The 22345-nt window shown below is 39.6% G+C and overlaps 1 protein-coding gene across 2 annotated transcripts in view; it reads left to right on the forward strand.

The window, feature by feature from the left end:
• The window catches only part of LOC146380607 (cadherin-20-like), a 99891-nt gene that overhangs the window by 23654 nt on the left and 53892 nt on the right, over positions 1 to 22345 (forward strand). For both annotated transcript variants that reach the window (XM_084939802.1, XM_084939803.1), the window contains exon 2: positions 13956 to 14050. The gene's annotated coding sequence lies outside the window, so the exon portion shown is untranslated. The remainder of the gene's footprint in view (positions 1 to 13955; positions 14051 to 22345) is intronic.

Raw genomic sequence — 22345 nt, forward strand, 5'->3', positions numbered from 1 at the left:
GAAAAGCATCTCTTATCAAAACAATGTATGATTCCTGCATTGCAGGCAGAATTATTAAAAATGACTGTTCACTTTGCTCAAAGCCTGCAGATCCACCAGCAAATACTGTCAGACTTAACCAAACAAGATGCTAACTGTCAAAATTTAGGATATTTTGTATGTTACTGCTCACTCCTTCCACTTCTGCATGAGGCAAAAACAACACGCACGCATTATGCACAATCCCACTCAGGAGCACCACCATCCACAGCGCCAACTGAGAGGGAAAGGTGGGGCGGCAGTGCTTTCTGATTTAGTCCGCACAATGTGGAGGAGTGATTTTCTCTGAGGCACATTTGTTGCTTCTTTTAACCCTGCGAGGGGGATACTCACCCTCCCAAATAAACCCAAGCCCTCCCCCTTCCTTGCTCCAACCTCCTTGCTGCTAAGAAGATTGCCTGAGTTTTTCCCGGTGTGATTGGGGCGATAACCACTAATGGATTTGGAGCCCCGGGCACATTAAAGAGGAGAAGTGTTGGTGAATCTTGTTTTAACTTTAATAAGAAGGAAGCACTGGTAAAAAATGTTAATTCAGTGCTGTAAGGTCAATATGATCAAAACAAGATTTTTAAAAGGTCTTATGGTTTTGCATCTGAGGATCACTTTTATTTGTGATTTATATCTTCTGTACAAATCCCTTGAATCTTCAGGATAAACAATAGTTAAGCGAGGGAAAACATGAAGATATACAGCCATAAATCTGCATATGCACACGCAGAAGACAACAAATGTGTACAAACACTGGCATGCTTGCACAGTACTATCTGTGTGCAGGCGTATTTCAGCTTGCCCTGGGGTTGGGGAACCCTCATTGTCATGTTTAACAAATGTGCCGTCAAAGATGCACTTTAAAGATGGGACATGTCACAAGGGGCATGTGAGAAGCCCGCTCGCCTGGAGGTAACAGAGACGAGCGGTCTGGAACAGAAGGAAAGGGAGGAGGAAGTAAACACAACAGGCGGCAGCAACAATCCTTGACATTTCGCTATGAGCACATGTCTTAGTTTCTGCAGAATAAATCATCTAAACAGCTGAGGAACGATAAAGATCCTGAAAGGTGGTGAGGGAGAACTTTGGGTTTGGGGTCATGGAGGAAGTAGGTCATTTTACATAGGTCTAAACAGGACAAAACCAGCAAATGCCATGTTAAGGTGATTAATTGGTATTAAACTTGTAATATCTTTGGTTCATGTAAGGCAAAAACCATAAATTAATTAAGAAATATCTGAAAATTAAAGAAAACTATTCAGAACAAAAAGAGTAAAACTCCTCAAAACTAAAATAAAGTAATTATTTGTCAGTGTCTTCTAAAACTGGAGAAAGCTGCTTCACTCCAAATTCTAGTTATTTTAATCTACAGTAATTAAACCAAAAATAAAGCAGATTTTTGTCTGTGCCTTCTATAATCTTTTGGAAAAGATTGAAGTTTATGGTTGGGATTATACATCAATCTGAGACGGTGGAAAAGCAGGAAATATATTATCATGTTATTAGTGTTATTTACTCAAATAGTGTTATTTGAGTCTGTGCTGTCATTGTTTCTTTGAATTCAGTGGTAATTTTTCCCTCCCTATCTATTTATGACCACATCTATCAATCTATCAAGTCAATTTTACTGACAACCATTGTCATCTCAAGTACTTCATACTGTAAGGTCAAGGCCCACAAGACTAGAAAGAAAACCCCAACAATCAGACAATCCCCTATGAGCAATTGGTTGGTGAAAGTGGGAGGGAAGAACTCCCTTTCTATAGGAAAAGACCTGCAACCGAACAAGGCTCAGGTTCCAATATCTCATTGCTGTGACGGGTTGTGAATGAGGGGAAAAACGAGAGAAAAAAGGAGGGCAGTGAGACAAGGACAAAAGACAACATGAGAGAGAAGGCAGAAATTAATGACACACAGTAGTGGCAAATAAGTCCTCAGTGCATGACGGGAAGTCCTCCAGCAGCCAGATGCTATAGCAGTATAACCGAGGGACGGGTCAGGGTCACCTGACCCAGCCCAATCCAATATTGAAAAACTGCTTTACACTGCCGTTCTCTCAGATAACGCTGGCATCACTGACATAAGGAGCTGTTAGGTGTTGTTGCCTTGAAATTCACCGCAATCCTGGATGCTGAAACCTGACAATCCTTTTCCATTACATGAGAAAATGTGGAGGTGGGCATTACTTTTTGTCTGTTACAATATCTCATCATACTTCATTACCTGAACCGCGCTAATATTGGGTTACACCCCTTTTGCTTTCAGAATTGCCTCACTTCTTTGTGACATAAATGCAACAAGGTGCTGGAAACATTCCTCAGAGATTTGGTCCATATTGACATGATAGCATCACACAGTTGCTGCAGATTTGTTGGCTGCACATCTGTGATGCAAATCTCCCAGGGGCCTAAAGTGTGCCAAGAAAATATCCTTCACACAATTACACCACCGCCGTCAGCCTAAACTGTTGACACAATGCAGGATGGATTCATGTTTTCATGTTGTTCTGACCCCATAATCCAAATGATAGATAGATAGATAGATAGATAGATAGATAGATAGATAGATAGATAGATGTTGATGGAAGTAGGCGTGGTCTTCTTTTGTTGTTGCCCATTTGCTTCAAGGTACAGTGTGTTCTGCATTCTGATATGCTGTTCTTCATACTTGTTGCTACAAGTGGTTATTTGGAGGTTCTTCTCTGACCTCTGGCATCAACAAGGCACTTTTACTTGGAGAACTGATGCTCATGGGATATTTTCTCTGTAAACCAATGATATGGTTCTGTGGGAAAATCCCAGTAGATCAGCTGATTCTGAAATACTCAGACCAACCCACATTCAAAGTCACTTAAATGACCTTTCTTCCTCATTCTGATGCTCAGTTTGAACTTCAGCAGGTCGTCTTGACCATGTCTACATGCTTCAATGCACTGAGTTTCTGTAATGCTATTGGCTCAAACCTATATAAAGCTGGCATAGAAACACACTTGGACTCTGTTAAAAATAGTAATTCAGATTAAAAAAAAAAAAAATCAATCGATGACAAATACACAATAAAAACACTGGATTTTATTCATTCCATTGTCTTTTATCTGAATCCACAATTCCCTCAAATATCTCCTCATATTGCCTCAAGACAAGTTTCTGAGTAAATATTTTCCTCCTCGGTCCATCCCTCACACAGTGAGATCTCCAAACTTTCCAGCCTCGACTCCTCTGCTGATGTGAGGCTCAGGCTTTGAGTAAAATTAGCATAATTTAGAGCGATTGTGTCTTCCCCACAAACTTCTTCCCAACGTGCTCCAGCGAGCCCCCTCTCGCCCCGGCTTGCTCTGATCCGACGTGTATACAAAGCACAATGTTTCAGAGGCTTGTTTTTCTTGTTCTTGAGCTCCACAGAGGAAAAAAAGATGAAGAGGAGGCAGGGCAGATGTCAGAAACTTATCCAAACATCATTGATTTCCATGGGTTCTTGCTGGAGCTGGCACAGGTTGGTTTCCCGATCCGATGCCGAGGTATTTGACAGAACAACCAGGAAACCTGTCAGGATGATTAAAAATGATATGAAGGCGCAAAAAGCTGTCCGCCCACACCTTTCCAGCTTGCTAACACATATTTCCGTTCAGTCCAAAAGCCTTTAACGAGAGAGAGGTACTTTGATGCAGGACTCTCTGGAGTGTTTGTACACGTGAAGAAGAAAAGGAAAGAAGCAGGCATAGGCCAGAGGAAAGAAATAATTGGACACACTGGTCATGTGTCCAGCTCTAGACCCTGTGTTGACTACACTCCTGCTTCTGTAAGTGTTTGACCTATCTGCCCATTTGAAAAGCTCTATCTAGGTGTATGTGCACCTACTGAAGCATGAAAGCCCTCAGAGGCAGCGTGTTAGACAGCCTGAATGGAGAGAGGTGCAAAGGGGGCATACGAATAGGATAACAGGAGGAGACCTGTCGAAGAAAATACCCATCTGGACAAACAATTCAATCTAGCAGCAAACTTTTCCGAAAACAATTGAAATAATCAGACGCTCGGATGAGATAATATCACTGCTTCATGGTTCGAGGAGAATCAAATGATGCAATCTTGACGCCACAGCGATATAATGTCACTTGTTTCCTGAAAACAACTGGTGCTGCATTTAAAAACAGTCTCAACCCTCTGACTGATTGTTTTACTCCTTTTTTAAAAAAAGGATGCAGGCTCTGCTGTCTGATTTCACTAAATGACCCTCAAATGAACCAACAAGTGCTTTGCCAGGTGTTGAGATCAGCAACTCCCCACCAGCCTCCTTGTATTTTGAAGTGTTCAACAAAAGAGGCAGGTGCTTTTGTGCTGCAACAGATGTCAATGACATTTTATTTATGGTACAAAATAAACTGTTTACGGCAATATTTTTTCATCGTTTTGATGGTCACTGTAGTGGCTATATTAATTTCTTAAAGTTCTCTCTTTCTCTTTTATTTAGTATAACCACACTACGAACGGACAAGCGGTTGTTTTTATGCGTTGTGGTTAGCAACAATGACGGTAAAACCATCGCGTGTCCGCTTGTTTATTTTCCACATAAACCTTTCACAATAAAGCTCAAGATCCCGTTGAGACTTTTCAAAATAAACAGAATCACGTGAAAGATGCAGAGTATTTACGGATGAGAAGCAAAAAAGAGCCGTCAGGTGCTAAAAAATAAACCTTAGACTCAAACGTTAGAACAGGCTTTTCCCCGCAGCACGCTGTGTAATAAATACAAAGAAAACGGCGGCTGTTACAACTTATGTCTAAATATGTATCGTTTCATGCATCAGTTAAAACACTCGACTCCAGGTACACGACGCTCAGCTGGAAACACTTCCCGCAAGATGAGCTGCAGGAGATTCACAGAATTTGCAGAAAATGTTACATTTTTGTGATTTATATCGTTATCGGACGATAGATGTCTTACAGATTTTGGTCATATCGCACAGCCCTAGTTGGATATATGTTCTTCTAAAGGATCCATCTGGCACCATATTTTCAAAATATATAAATATAAGTCTTGATGTATGCTCGAGCAATAATCTCTGAGTAAGTCACTAAAGACACTGAGAACATTACTTGGATGCGTGACTACATTTTTCTCTCACTGAAAACACGCCATCCAGACGAACAGAATCGACTTTCTGCTATACTCAGTAAGCATTATTTTTTTTAACATGCAGGGTTGGTGTTGATATTGTGAATGTATATTTTAATAAAAAAAATCACAATGGTTCCTGAATCTAACCTGTTCTAGAGTTTTGGGGACTAAAACCTAACGAATGACAGTTTGCGAAAAAATATGAAACTAACCAATGAGAATCTTCAAACCTGCCACAGCTGTCCAGCCGGGATTACATCTTCACGCCCTCATCCAGGAACACTGACTTCATTTTATATTGCTGAGCATATTTCAGTTTTTAAATGAAATACTTTATTTTTCTGTAATTTTTTCCTCATTTGAATACAGCATAGCTGCACTGATTTATTTCTATTGCTATTTCCATGTGTTCCTGTTACTATTATTTAGTAGCAGCGCATTAAGAATCAATCATGTTCACCTTACATCCCAGACAAGTCACGTCTGCTGCTTTTAGAAGTCATTGCGGACAAGGATCAGAGAACATATTGCAGCATTTAAGCACAGAGCGTTCTTTTATTCATCGGCTATCCCTTCAGCCTTGCTTCATTTCGGATGTGCTGAGAAGGGGATTGAGACCCAATATTGGCTCACCCCACCCTCCCTCTACAGTACTTACAGAAGGACAAGAGACATGGCAGGAGGTTGAGGATTGGAAGATTCAGCTGCTGTGTAGCATTAGGACTCACATTCCCAAATAGATTAGAAACAGCATCTGAGGTACACAACAAGCCTCTCAGGGATCGGAAATACCTGGCGTGAAGAACTGCACCTCAACATTCGAGTGTGTCCGAGAGCTACAACTGCATATGAGCCTCGTGACCTGTGGCAGATGTGGAATTGGACGTAATGAGGGATGAGAACAACTCAGTGCGGACTGGCTGATGTGCTCGGGGGGTCAGAGTGAAGGATCGCAACCAGAGAAGCAAACGCGTCTCTCAGAGCTCAGCAAAACACCAAGTTTCGGATGAGAGATGGAGTATCCTGCTGTTTTTTTAACATGGAGACTGTAGTCGTTATACGGAAGAGTGGAGCGGGAGGTGGACAGAGGACTAAATGAGGAGTGAAGATGTAATCATGGTTGGACAGCTGTGGAGGATCTGAAGAGGCAGATGACTCTACAGCTGTGCTGTTACAGTACTTCAGCTTCATTTTTTTGAGGTGTGTAGTCAGAGACTGTCAACAACCTTCTCTCAGAGGCAGAGAAAAGTGGTTCTTTGCAAAGTTTAGTTAAAACCACAAAGACAAGATGGGAGGTCCTGTATGACTGGATGAAAGCTGCTGTCTCAAATTTTATGAACATGTTTTGATTTTTCCTGATCCTAATGGCTTCACTGATCACTCAATTTTACACTGTATACCAATTTATCAAGTTCGTGCCAAGATAGCAGTGTTATTCACGAGTAGAGATGTTCAAATTGCAGTATTGTCTTTCAGTCTTCCATGTTGTCTTCCCCGCCAGCTGCCTGCACCAGTACCAGTGAGTTGTAATTACGTTACTGATAAAACTTAATGTGATGTAGAGATGTTTGAAAAGTGCTCCAACTCATTCCTGAATGTAAACACAGACAAACTAGTCGGAGTATCTCATGACAGAGACACATGAGCAGGATTATCTGAGAATGATGCAGCAAAATGTTGTTGAGTGAGTGGTTTCTTCACTTACTGTGGATAAGTGCAGGAAACATTTTAACTTGTAATCTGTTTAACTATTTTTTTTTCCAAATGCTCCAAAATATTTATTTTGTTTTTTTGTTTTTGGTGTAAATGTAAAGTTTGCAACTATAGAAAGAAATAACAGCCATGTACTCACATTCCTTATGTTAGTAAGCTCTGTGATGATTAATATAACCAGTAGTATGAATATAACCAGAATATACTGGTGTTAGCATGCCTCGCTAATTAAGTCTAAATTAAGTATTTGAGTTGCATTAAATATTGTTTTCATGACCACAGAGTGCCAGTGCTTCTCATACAGGCTGGACGTTTAAGCTTTAATCTGGTTTGAACTTTTAGACACAGTCGTAAAGTTTGCATAAGCTCACTCGGGCAGGTCGGCAAATAGACAGACGGTAAAGTTGTAGATTTTCACAGCTGTGCTTTGACCCCACCCTATGGGGAAAAAAAACACCATTAAGGTGGGGTTTTGCTAGTAATATCTCATTTCATTTGATTTCAAAAAATATTATTTTTATTCATCATATAGTGAACGACAATATTAACATTCAGGTATTTGTGTTATATTTGTTTTATTTTAGGAGTATAACGCCCGGTCCACTCCTAAACATGTGCTGTGGTAAACCTTAATGTAATTTGCCCTTCAGGTCACATGGAAGTGGTGTTTTAGGTCACTGAAAACTGAGCTTTTAAAAATTTCTTCCAAGGTGAAGAAACTCAGTCTCAGCCAACTCAGTTTCTGCTTTTAGATATGTACGAGGAAAAACAACATTTTATCTTACAAAGTCAGATGTGCGAGTCTCTATCTACATTTGAGACAAACTGTGCCCTTGTATTGTTTGATGGCTTCTGATTGGCCAACAGCTATATGGTTGGAGTTACATTAGGGCTGCCACAAACGATTATTTTGACAGTCGACTAGTCACCGATTATTTTTGCGATTAGTCGACTAATCAGATCATGCATCCATTGAACGTAAAACATACAGCTTACTGCACAAGCATGCATCTGCTCTTATATAACTATCATTAGCTTGCAGCTTTAAGTGTTTAAGGTATGTGCTAACTAAAAATAAAGACAAGATGATAGTTTATTAAATTTTAATGAAATTTGCAGATTGTTTCGGTGAAGTTTAATAAACTCCTTGCTATCTAAAATATAACAGGACACCGGAGTAAATTCTCGAGCATCTCACACTTCTGATAATCAGCTGTCTGCTTGACGTTTATTCAGCTGTGTAAAAACTATAACTTTAATCTCAGCCAAGCCGATTTACTCAGAAACAAATAAAATACTGAAAAAAGCCAAACAATAACATTTTGAAGTTATCTAAGTGACTCATATATCATGTTTCACCTGAGTAGCGAAAGACGACGGTGGGTTTGAAAATGATTTGCCGGGAGTCCGGTGTTCTCACCGGCTCTAGTGAGCCTTGCCCCCGGCTAGCTATGGAGCTAGTGGGTAACAGACGTCTCCGAAAACGTCGGAGTGCTTTTGAAAATATGTGGTGTCTTGATAAACTGAGCAGATATTTGAGGTTTACACAGCTACATTCTCGCCTGAAAATATGTTAAACGTTTATTTTGTGACCCAGAAAGAATAATAAGAGTAATATTAAAACTAACTAGCTGCCGCCATTGTTGGAAACTGAGCTGGGCTGCGCTATGAATTCTGGGACAGAGCTACTTCTTCTTCTTCGGGGTTTAACGGCAGCTGGCATCCTTGTACATGCAGTGCTGCCATCTTCTGTTTCAGTCCGTTATTACACTCTTAAATCCTACTACTTATTCCTGCGTCTTTTGTGATCTTACAAAACTTCAAACGACGCGTCAACTATTAAATCAGTCGTCGACAATTTTGATAGTCGACGTAATCGTGGCTAGTCGACTAATCATGGCAGCCCTAAGTTACATAGCAAAAAATTATGTCAAGCGCCTCCCATGGTGTGCTAAACAGGTACAGGCTATATGGCTGGGATATAATGTAGACAGAGATATTTTTGAAAAGGAAAAGTGGTAAATTTTAAAACGTATTCATGCACTTGTAGATTTACCTTTAGGTGCATGTAAATGAGTAAATTCCTCCATTATCACTTCACGGGTCTTTTTAGAAAACATTTGCTTTTACTGTCATCGTCTTAGCCATTAATTCTAATGTTTATGGCATTTTCCCCAATGTGTTCCCTGTGTTGATTTCGCTCTCAAGGACTTTATTTTTCTGTCATTTTGACCCCCATATAAATCAGTGTAAAATGAAGCACTCAGCAGTCGAGGCTGTTATATCATCAGTCAGAGCTAGTGAGATTTGATTGATAGACAAATACACAGGGAATGAATAATAACAGCAGGGCTGGATGGGCTGGTGATTGGATACTGAGTATAAGGCAGAGTAGACTTGATACATAGAGAACTGGGAAGGTTGCTGCTTGTGCAGAGCAGCCAGGTAACCTTAGATGAACTGAACATAAAGTTCAGAGGGTGGACAACTCAACCAAACAGGCGAAAAGAGAAATATGCAGAGGAATTCAGGCCTGAAGAGCACAGCTGAGGAGGTGAAGGGCTCCAGACTGGGGTAGAGCCCAGTGGAAAGTCAAAAAAGAGAGACTGGCTGCAGGTAGACAGCGTGAAACTTTTAGAATAATTAATTTATTAAAATGAGTTCCTTAATTTGTTGGAGCCAACTGTGTGGTGAATTTTAAAGGAAGACTCTTCAATCTGTTCAAGTGAGCACTTTGATTTTTATACCTTGTTTATTTTTGTTTCACTGAACTTAACTTTTCCATATTTTTGCTGTGTTGCTTGTTGAAACCTTTGATATGCTTTGCTTTTATACCTCTGAAATGAATCTAAAATTTGATGAAAATTAGCAACTTTAAATGGTAAATGGTCTGGTAGGTATTTAGTGCTTTTCTACTCTGATTGAGCACTAAAAGCCCTTTGTGTAAGAGCTTTAAAGCACACAATCACACTCTGATGGATGCATTTGGGCAACTTGGGGTTCAGCATCTTAGCTGAGGACACTTTGACAGGGAGACTAGAGGAGCTGGGGATCAAATAATTGACTTTCTGATTAGCAGATAACCCACGTCCTCATGAGTCACAGCAGAGATTTCCTTTCTTGAAACCTCTTTCTGCTATTGGTGCAGAAGGGAGTCAAAACGATAAGGGGGTAGTAAAACACGCTGTTGGGCTTAGGGGACATGCACAGTTTCATATCTGAAGGGTGGGACATCATAATAAAGTTTAAAAGTAAGAATTAAGATTTGAAGGGAAGCAGAAACAGGAAGTCTTTGGCACCCTATGAGCCTGCTCTGTGCCAGCTCTCACTCGCTTCAGGCTCTATTACAGCCTTGACCAACTCCTTCTGTCAGGCCAGATCCAACCATAATCCCTCTGTGGCACACTGAAGCCAGGAGCTTGGGGCTGGGAGCATGTTTAACATCTCGAGTTCTCTTATTCCACTATGGGGAAAGCCGTCTTGGCATGACTGCGCTCCAAGATCAACACAAGGTTGACGGCCATCTGGTCTACAGCGCTGCAAATCCTCAAATGGCAAATACCACCCACAGCTTGGGCTCTGTCTCCGCAACAAACACAGCAGCAGCAGTAGCAGCTCCAACAATCAGTCAGTCAGGCCGGCGGCCTCAGACCAAACTAGGGAGATTAGATCAAACAAACGCTCCCGTGTGTGGGAAGGTGGCACGTCTCTTTAAACAGAGAGGTGATTGGCTTTGTGTTCTTTTATTTATAGCAGCGTTTATCTGAGGGAGGAATAGACTCAGTGAAGGCCGCGAGGCTCAGTCATCCAAGGGAACAGGGTTTGTGAGGCAGTCAAGGCTCTCCACACCACATGGAAAGGGGCTGTGGGCACAAGGGTACTATTATCCTCCTTCGTCTACATGCCCTCTCTGGATAATCATTTCTACGAGCGCCACTATAAATCACTTTTAGTGCAATGGAAACATCTATTGTGATTGCCTGCCCTTCTATTGGCAAATGTCATCATCATAATAATACCTGGGAGGGTTGGCTTTACTGTGATTATGAGCACCATGCTGATGCGGGTAGGTGCGACACCAAATAAGTGAAGAACATCCTCAGGGGGCGGATGACTTTTATACAGCAGTGACACGCTCATGTGTTCGGTATGAAAAGTTCTGTCGAGTACAAACAGAAGGTAATCCTCAATCATCTGCTTTTACTCAATCACTGGGATTAAGTTTTGTCACGTTGAGAACATCATTTTACTTTTATGGCTCTGTCACAGTAAATCAGCCACTTAGTGATAAGAAAAGCTTTGGGTTTTTTAGAGGTTATAAAATAAAACACATTAAATTTTATATAAATTGTATTCAGATAAAATTTTATTATGGGTGTGGTATGGTGTGAGTAGGGACTGATTGAATCCAAAAGTTAATCTTTAAGCGTGTAAAATGAAGCCACAGGAGATGAAAAAGAAAAGCTGCAGTTCCATTAATGTCCACATGAGGCTGCCTCTAAATTTGAGTCGATCTCCATTGACGCCAGAGTTAAACTGCCAAACTTTACAGGTAAAAAAAAAAATCATATTTACAGCCTGCAACAAAAAGCAAATGTGCCTATTGTGACTACTTTTATCTTTCTTAAAACACAACAAACTATATTTTCTTGTATTTATTAATTTTTGGTGCCACTTTTGTCCGATGTCTCGACATACAGAGCTGTAGCTATCCCCCAGGTCCTGACAGCATTTTTAATCAACAAAAAGCATAGACTGCTGGATGGTTGAACTGTCAAAGCACTTTTTTAGGTTTAATTAGCAGGCATCTGTTAGTGTGCATTGCATTTGCACAGTTTATGAATGATAATAACAATAATAATTCTGGCTCCAAATAACAAACAATAGCAAAACATAATCCTAACACAATAATGTTGTGTTCACACCAAACATGAAACAAAGGAATTCAAAGTCTTCAATCCCATTAAAAATCGCATGGCACCACCACCTGAAACTGTCAAGCAGATTATATGGATTGTTCAGTCTTTTAAGTTTTCAGTGGCGAAAACAAGTTACATAATACACATAATTGAAATACCGCAAGACACTGACATAATAGTGGAAACAAACCAAAATTAAAACAAATCCTAAATAGTGCTGTTAACACGTTAGCGCCGTGCGAGGGGCGCATTAACGAGCTAACCATGCTAACGCGTTGACGCTGTGCAGCCCTCGCACGGGGCGATCTGCGTTAACTCACTAACGGAGATTTTCCGCATTAATGCGGTTATGGCGTTAACGTCATTTTAACGAGATTAACGCTGACAGCACTAATCCTAACACTAACCGAAAACCAAGAATTTAAGAAGAACAAAGAACCCCAACCAAAATCGGCCAGTTACCTCCTCTGTTTCCCTGATCTGTCAAAGTACAAACCTGAAACAGACAGCAATAGCAAAGCTTGTCCTCTATTTTCGACTGTTGGTCTGACCAGGCGAAGGCTGACAAGTTTTTTCAACACAACAGGAAATGTTTAACTTGCATGAACAGTTTGCTTTACCTCACTGGAAAGACTGTATATAACCACACCTTCATGTTTAGTGTGAACTCACCGTAGGGCTTCAAAACTAATCCAAATCCATCTTTTGTATACATTCTTTGATTGCACCTACTCACTAGTCCCTTCTGCTAATGTACAGCAGCATAACTCGGACAAACCACACACAGAACATAGTGAACCAATAGTTTTAAGTGCGAGTATTTTTCAAGTATGATTATAATTAACACATTCTGTGTTGATTCTTATAAAATAGCATAGGAAAAAAATATTTATACTTTTATGTAAGTAGAGGATAGAATGTGAAGACTGCAATTACAGATTTGAATGTTTTAATTAAACATAGCATCTGTTTCCCAGTATGGAAGTATTGGATAGTTATGTTGCATTGTTTATATTTTGGCAATTAGTTTACCAGAAATCTAAGAGAAGATCAGTTAAACTGCATGGCAAAGCAAAATTGTCCTTAAGGCCTTGTTGCTGCTTTTTCTAGTGCTTTAACTGCATTGAATGACCTTCTGCAGGAGATAGAGTGTGCTCCTTTCACGGAGATAACCAGCTGTCATTAATGCCTGGATGGGAGACAACCTGTGCATTGGTTCATATGTGATTTTTTTTTTTGTTTCCTCTCTGGTCAGTGCCTCTGACCTGCACTTGCCTGTTAAATTGCTTAGAATTAGCATGTACGACAGAACTGGGACACATAAAAGCTGCTATTTGCTTAAGTCCAATGTGCCGCGTCAAACAGGCAAATCTTATGAGCTTCATGCAAAGAAAGAGAGAGAGATATCTAAGTTTGAAACCAGCTCCCAACAGTCTTTTGTAAACAGTATCTTCCAGGACCCTGATGTCAAACATTACCAAGCACAGAACTAACAAAAGGAGTTCTGTTGTTTGGGATCTGGGATGCATCGACTGCGTTATGTGTCAGCTACCAGTGTAGTTTCCTGCTCCCCTATCATCCTCCCCCCCAAACCCATTACACCTATCTTATCGCATTTTCCACTCCCAAAGCTTTGCAGTCACATTTTCTTTACTTGCCTTCCTAAAATTAAGGATCTTGCCTGCCTGCCAGGTTAGCTGCTCGTAGATCAATCCCCTGCCTGTTTAGTTAATTGTCGGTAATTGTGAACTGTGTGTAATTCATCCCTCGACGTAATCCATCAGCTGATCGATCGTATTGACGCACAGGAGTCTTCCTGTTTCGACGTGTGTTTATCACAGCGGTGTGGAGAACACGTGTGGAGAGAGGCTGATGGATGTTTGTCATGTTGATGAATATGAAACAAAGCACTGAAGCAAGGCATACGTTAACATGACTGTGACTTATGCTCACTGTAATATTATCAATTAAGTTTAGTTTAAATGTTTTTTCTAGGACACTTAATCACACTGAGTCTTATATAAAATACAGATTTTTTTTTTTTATCTGCTGACTCAAAATCTGGACAAACAAATAATTGAAAAAGTATATGCTTTCATTATTTCATATATGAAAAATATTCATATTCACTCATTCTGAATGCCTGATTGTGATTCTTTGCTGTTTTCCCTTTTTTTTTAGACACCCTGAAGTCACCTATCGGTTCAGGTTCACATTTCGGACGGCGCCATCTTGAGCTTGACATCTTGAAACCAGGGACACGGCAGACTCATAAGGTAAGGTCGCCACTCCTTAAAACAGCCTTCTTTATTGTCTGTGTTACTCTAAATTGAAAAATAATTTCCAAAATGCACACCGTGATGTGTTAAATAAGTCTTGGAATTCATGATTGAGACCATAAATGTATTTGTTTAAGTGTGAACGAATGATAACTGCCACGGTACAGTAATAAAACAGAATACTTTTAATGACGAGTATTTCCAATGCCAGCTACTAAGAGCAGCAATGTTTAAACATATAGTCAAATATTTGCGCACATCCTTAGTTAAAATTGCTAAAACTGATGAAAAAGAGTGGTTCGTGTGCAATAGTAACCAGACCAGCATTATTTGTTGACCTAAAATAAGAACTTGGGAAGGGATACTTTTATTTTGTGGAACAAGGAATATTATTTATCTGAAAAAAGTCACCTTAACAACTGATCACTAAATGAAAATCTGTAGATACCAATTAAGGGGCTTTTTAAATAAAAATATTGTTTGTAATCAGTGATGGGAATAATGGCATTACTTTTTTCAGTAATGAGTAATCTAACTAATTACTTTTCCTATCGTTACAACGCCATTACAGTTACTAACAAGAAAATGCGGTCTGTTACTATTTTTCAACAAACAGACGGTTGCAGCTGTGTTCAGTTTACCGCATCTTATATCAGTTGCACGGAAGTAGCTGTAAGTAATCTGGACGCTACAGCTTTAAGCAGCTGCGCGCGCTCCCGCGGACGGTAATCACGATCACTGTCTAGCACAACACCTGGAGCTAAGGGGGCAAAACAATCGCATGAGTGCTGCTGTTTGACTGAGGAAGAGCAAAGTAGTCCTGGTAAGCCAATCACATGACCACTTAAAGACAAAGCAACAAGGTGATATATACCAGTTTTTAAATTGTGTTGATAGGCCACGTAAAACCAGAGTCATGATAAACAATATATACGCGGCGTTTTTTCCTCAATAGTTTCGTCACGTTTACTGTCTAAGGACAGAGCTGGCAAGCACTCTCTGCTTATGAGCTAAAAAACAAAAAACAGGACGTTTTAGGAGTGACGGCGAGAGAGAGAGAGAGAGTTTTGAGATGTGAGAGATTTGTGACGTTTAGCGTGTTTGGAGTGTGTAGTTAATGTGTTGTCTTGTGTAGTTAGTGTGTAGTGTTGCGGATAGTTTTGTGTTGTGTGTCAGAACAATGAGGCGACTGCTGTCTCCAGGTAGAAACAGGAGTGATACACCTGCTGCTGTCAGACCTGCAGGTATCAGGCTGTGATGTTCTCCTTTATAGTGGACAGAAATAATTTTTTTGGAGTGGCACAAATAATTTGTGTGGCACCTTATTGAATACAGAACAGCTGATTGTTCTGTAAATAGTTTGAAATGGTTATTTAAAAAATCAACGTAAACATGTTTGTGGTTGTTACAGTAAAAAATATAACTTTTTCTACTCTAATTTTATGTTTTTTGTCTGATTTTAGATCAACTGTGTTAATACAGTATGTCAAAATGAAAACATAACTGTAAATTCAGACACGTTAGGTTGTGCTGAAAAGAATGATACCAAACAAGGCAAAGGAAATAGTTTTTAAAGGTAAAATGTAGAGGGAAAATCAAAAGTAGTTAAAAATGGTCAATTATACCCTGGACCCCAGAGGGTTAAATGTTTTTTTAAAGTAACGCAATAGTTACTTATCAAGTAATTACTTTTAGAATCTTGTAACTCAGTTACTAACTCAGTTACTAGTTAGTTCTTCAAAAAAGTAACTATAATTAATTACTTTTTCAAAGTAACTTGCCCAGCACTGTTTGTAATAACGTTGAACAAGAAATTTGAATACATCACTTTAGGTTTTGGGAAAGCGAGGACATTTCTTTCTGCTCTGTGAAGCTATACAAGTTTACAACTGATACTTTAGCAGCAAGTTGATTTTAAAATTCACAACTGTAACAGCACCTGGTTTTCTTTCATGTGGAATGGGTATTGAGACATATTTGAATTGGATGATCAAGGACAACCAAAGGCCAGTTTTTACAAGTGGTGTCACAAAGCATTTATAATGAATTCTAAGCACCTCAAATACAGGGTCTGTTCAGTGAATGGGTTTCACAATTCCTAACTTTAAAATGCTCACACTCTGACATGTGACAGCATCTGTTGTGCCAGTGATACACACAAGCCCACAGCAACAGCTCACGGTGTGAGCAAGGTGATGCCATGCATGCATAAAAAAGGAATTGAATAGATTTCCCTGCATTTACAGTACTGTAATAAAGTATTTATTTAGTATTTTTCTTGATTTCTTTTATTTATTTATTTTACCTTTTTTGTCACACTTGTCGCACGTTACAGCGAATAAAACAAGCTTCATATCAGACATAGATAATGCAAATAAATAAATATATATTTATAGTTTTTTTGTTCATTTCTCAATGATGATTTCATTTATTATTGAGAAAGGGGTTATCCGAACCTGGTTATAAAATGGCCAGCTTCCCCCTCCGGTTAAATCATGAATTCTTTCTAATTAACCACATGTTTTAAAAAAAACCAAAACTATCATATCAAAGTTTCACCCTCAAAATTCTTCCAGTTGTGACAACCCAATTATTTTCTGACATCTCATAGCACAAAACAGCAATTAACAGAACTAATAAACTTTGATTACTCGATAAGAAAGATGAATATTAGTTGCAAAACTAATCCAGCAGTCTTATTGTATCTTGCTAATGAAAGAAACCTGAGCTCACCTCTCTTGACAGACACACTGTGCTACAGAAAACCTGAAACTGTTCCGAAAATCATTGTGTGAGTAATGAACAGGATAAGGCCTGAGACTCGTTTTTTGATGGAGATGAATTACCGAGAATGAAAGAAAGAAGACAACAAAGGGGAAAAAACACTACAAAAGCAGCAGAAACACCGACTGACAACCCAGACTCAGCGCTCAGATCTCAGAGTCCAAGTCTCTGACAACACTGATGGCAGCGTCTGCACTGGGTGACAGGCCCGATCCATTTGGCGCAGCGCGTGAAGACACAAACACAAGCTGTCTAAAGAGAGTAAGGTAGACTTCAATCAGCTAAAAGGTGATAAACATAATTAATTCAATCACCCACTCAGAGGACAGGGAGGGTAGAGGAGAGAGAGAGGCTGAGAGGAAAGCAAAAACCTGGAGGGATGCATTCGCACGGGCACGTTAATGGGAAACTGCACTTACTTTCTTTCAAAGCCCTTTCTACCTATTTATCCACTACTCAATAAAGAGCTTGCATTTGATTCTGTGTGGTTTCACAATACAGCCATTAAACACACAGTCGGTCAGCAGCGCTTGTGCATGCAGATAAAAAAGGGAGGGGTTCTATGTTAATATAACACATACTTAGACACCTTTATTCATTAACAGTAACCCGGATCATGATAAATGACTAACAGAGGGGACGAGTGCATATGTATGCCTGCCTGCGTCGTCCTAAAGCTGCCCGAGAGACCATTAACACCTCGACCAGTCCAGCTTTCTGTATCAGGGTCAAGTAGGCTGCGATTAGTCCACCGCAACATGCACCGCACCTCCTTGAAAAGAGCCTGAAAAACAGGTTTCAATAAAAGCAAGAGCATCAGATTCCTTCTTGTCAGCCTGGTGTGAAATATACACCAGGAAAATTAGTAGTTTGTGTGTGAAGGTAGATGACAGCGAGAGACAGAGATCAGAGAAGTGAGAGTGAATCCGTGAGGGGAAGTAGATGTTCATTTCATGAAGTATATTCCTGAGAAATGGCGTACTGGTGAAAGTCGACTCCACTTCCCCAAGGCACACCGGTCTCCCACAAGAGGAAGGTGTGAAGAAGGAGAACAATAGCTCCTCATAGGCAGAGTCAGGTTTCAGCACAATTGCTGCCCGCAGTTATACAAGGCCGTTACATCCTGTCTCCCATGACAACCAAGCCCCAAGCTCCGGGGATTGGCCTCGCTGGTCTTACCTGACCACAGCGGGTAGTTGCTACTAGAGATGAGCTGATGACACAAACAAGCTCCTATTAACAAAACATTTAGCTTTCATTAGTTTGACATTTAAAGTCCTCATACTTCCATAATTTAGCTGCCAGTGGCAGCAGTTTCTTATCAGTATGTTTTGATCCTTTGTAGGTCTCCACAAATCAATATTAATTAAATAAATATTTCATACTCACAGTGAATCAAATAACAAATGTTAAGAAAGGGCTAGTGTGCAGTTGATGAACCCAGAGAAAATTAGGCTATCAGACAGTCTCTGAATTTAACATTGAGAACAAATTAATTTGATTCCTAAATAAAAACATTAAAGATGCAAAGGAAAACTGCTGTTACCCGTCAGCCCCGTCTAACAGCAAATCATGAAACAATCTGTTCTCGTTCAGTAAGTAATACAATATCATGTACTTTATTGTGTCCTAAGATGAATTTGTTATGCTGTTACAGAAGTTGCTTTAACACAGAGTCAGTAAACATGGAAAGAAAAGAGAAATTTCAAAGTGCTTTAATTTTGCAAGTTCAGCTGCAACAATCGAAACATGAACTGTTTGGAAAAGCGGATTTCAAAATCAGAGAACATCAGGAATAATTACCAAGGAGCACAGAGAAGGAAGACACAGCTTACCAAGATGATCTGAAAATGACTGAGACAGTGTTTAAAAAAGGTATACAAAGCACAGCTGAAGACAACGTAATGAGACGGGTGGAAGGTAAACTTAACACAAGACACAGAGAACAATAGCTAACAAAATAAAACAGAAAGTAAGACACAACTGAAACAAGATTAACTTGAGACAGGAGACACCAAAAGACAAAAATCACAGAGACTGGAACAGAATGGAACAAAAAAGGGAGCAAACTAAGTACTACCTGAAAGTCACAGTAACAGAAGTCTTAACAAGACTAGAAAATAAACCATAAAGAACCCATGAAATACAGAAGATATGAAGCCACGAGTGAGTAAAAACAACAACTCTATTAATAGAAAACTAAATACTGACTAATTAGGACACTCATGTAATACTTTATGTTTGAAAAACCCACAGAAAAAGAAAACCTTAATACAAGGCCCAGGGACTAACAAAAAAGCCTCTGTAAGAGAAACTAGCACAAAACGAATTCAAGGAGGCAAAATATCGCACATGTATTGTCACATGGACACAAAAAGCATGCGCTACAATACAATACAAAGTTTTATATGGGTAATGTTTTGTCTAGAAAACTAGTATTATGTGTTACATCCTACAGAGAAACAAGATCTACAAGAAGAGGGGGAAAAATACAAGCCACATAATCCAGACACAAAAATACTCAATTTTCAGAAACGATGTATTTATAATCTGCTGCTCTTTAGAGCTGATCACTCAGTCTGTTGGCTCAGTTGCAAGGACTTTGAAAATATTTGTCTCTGTCCAATGCCCCTAACTGTCTGCTGCAGCTTTATAAAAGCATAATTCAACCTTGTTAGCCATGTCCAAAACCTACAAGATTACACGAAATCTGCTATTCTGTCCTGTTAAAGTACTAGCAAATGGCACAGATAACCACCTGAATCCACCTTGCCATCTTCAATTTGCAGATGTGGGACTAAAAAGAACATAGAAGTGCTCACTCTGGCATTGTAAATCGTAACAGCTGTGAACATACAAAATCAATGGTGTTCATTTGTATTCGCGCACACGTGTTAGCATAAGAGAACTGAGTTCACTTGTTACAGTGTGGTTATCTGTATTTTGGGTTTTTTTTGTGAAAGCAAATTTTCCTCTGGGATTGTAGATGTTGTCTTTGATATGAGAGCAATTAGATGAAAAAGAAAAATTTAATAAAAATTGAATTGGGTCTTGTGTTGATTGATTTTATGTCACTAATGATTAAATCTTAATATCTAGCGGACTCGTAGATCATTTTAAACTCACTTGACGCAGATTAATGGTGAGGCTTGTTTGATTTTTCTTTTTTTTGGTGCGACTGAAATAACATGTAAACTGATATCCACTAGATTTACTTTCGACCTGATGGCAGATTACAGCATCGCAGTCCAATGTAACGTAGCTGGCATACAGGACGGCACGCTATAATCCCGTTACAAGCTGGTTTGTTGTTGTTTGTATAAACCCCTTATAATCTTAATATCTGCCGGTCCTGCCATCATAATAAATAGCTCCTATCAAACTGTATCACTTTCTAAAGCTGCTTTGTCTGTTATGAAAATTTTGAAGCCGTAATAAATGGAGATAAGGCGGGCCACATGACAAAAATCACCATCAATTTGTTTTAGGGACAATTTAAATAATGATATGGATGGTTTCCAAAGACAAAACACAGCTTTTGTTTCCTTTTGTGCGCCAGTGGATGATGTTGCTCATCAAGAAAAAGACCTGTAAGAAAAGCGAGGAAGCATTATAGTTAAAAAGAGACACAAACAATGAGACAGAGAGCAGAAGGGAAACACAGAGCGGCTTCTGTCTCAATGTGGATAATTACATTTCTACCTTTCTCTGGCAGTTGCATAGCCTTAATGCTTGTAATTAATTTCATTATTTTTGGCCCTGGCTGTTGAGTGCAGATTAGTTCTCTCTGAGTTGTGGGGATAAACACACGGTAATTGCTTATTACTCTCAGAGCCCACATTAGATTATACTAAAGCCAATGAATTAGAAAATATCCAATCACCTTTAGCTAAAATTCAAAACCCGCTTCTGTTATTGCCGGCGCTTGTTTTCATTTGTCCAATACATCCTTCACTGTGTGTGGATCAACCTGTAACGATGCTCCCGGCCCAGATGCTCTGAATTACTTCTGTATTTGTTCTTTTAATGTCATCTTTTCCTGGCCTTTCCTAAATTTACTGCAAGATTACTCACTTAGAGACTTTCTGCATAGGTCTATATGAGCAATAATATAGTAGAAATACAGGTTTTGATGATTTTTTGAAACACTGTTCTCTCCTATAGAGCAGCAGTGATAGCAAAGATGAAAAGCCTTACTCAAAGTGGACCTCCGTGGTTGTTGCTTATCAGCAGCTCCCAACTGAGATTTTACCAGCTGGACTCGAATTGAGTGCCTACTGCTTTTAATAGTGGCTCCCTGGCATTTGTTTAATATTCACCGGGCTCGTAAAATAAGTTACTCTGTGTTTGTCACTAATTCTTCAGAGTAAACTTTAGGCGGTATTAATAGTGTGAGAGCCAGAGAAGCTTTTTTTTAATCATCCGACTAATTAATTCTCACCAAAGTTCTCGTTAAATGAAAAATGAATTTATGATTAACCACATTACACCCACACATCTGTTTTCACTTATGTTGTTTTCACTTATGTTGCTCTTCCCTGATTAGATCTCACAACTTCAGCCTTCTGTGAGTTTTCTTACACTTCAGAGCAAAACTGGTGGGACTGACAGGGCCATTGAAGTTGATAGAGGAGCTGTTATTTGTTAATGAAAAGCAAGAGGTGATGGAGATCCTCCAGATCCTCCACTGGTATCCACCGGAGCCAGGTTAAAACCCATGTTGGTGCCATTCCTTTGGACATTCAGAGCCTGGACATGCCACCTGAAAATCCCACCTGGGCTAGCACATGCAACTTTACACAATGCTATAACAATATGTATTAACAATTAAAAACATGTGGACCAGCAAGCCGTATATTATTATTAATATTATTATCATTAACTCCTTTATTTAAAATGGTAAATGGCCTGTATTTATATAGTGCTTTACTTAGTCCCTAAGGACCCCAAAGCGCTTTACACTACATTCAGTCATCCACCCATACACAAACACATTCACACAAGCTACATTGTAGCCACAGCTGCCCTGGGGCGCACTGACAGAGGCGAGGCTGCCGGACACTGGCGCCATCAGGCCATCTGACCACCAGCAGTAGGCAACGGGTGAAGTGTCTTGCCCAACGACACAACAACTGAGACTGTCCGAGCCGGGGCTCGAACTGGCAACCTTCCACAACACAAGACGAACTGCCAACTCTTGAGCCACAATCGCCCCAAGTCAGTACTTAGTACTAAGTTAAACAAGTACTAAGTTAATCATGGAGATCAAGAACTTAAAAGACACCTATACAAATACACATATACAAAAATTGTGACAAACAGCTACATAACAAAAGGACACATATACACACAAATGTTTGAATAGCTGCAGATGAACTAATGCAACCTTTAAAATGTTCCAGTGAAGTCAAAGAATACAGCATCACAGCTGTTTCATTTATAGGCAGCACATTATTTAAATCCAGTTTTTCCCATTTCAGCATGAACAAGAGGTACAGCTAATGTTAA

The sequence above is a fragment of the Perissodus microlepis genome, chromosome 9 (genome assembly GCF_051167445.1).
Source record: "Perissodus microlepis isolate ML-2025 ecotype Zambia chromosome 9, ASM5116744v1, whole genome shotgun sequence".
Lineage (NCBI taxonomy): Eukaryota > Metazoa > Chordata > Actinopteri > Cichliformes > Cichlidae > Perissodus > Perissodus microlepis.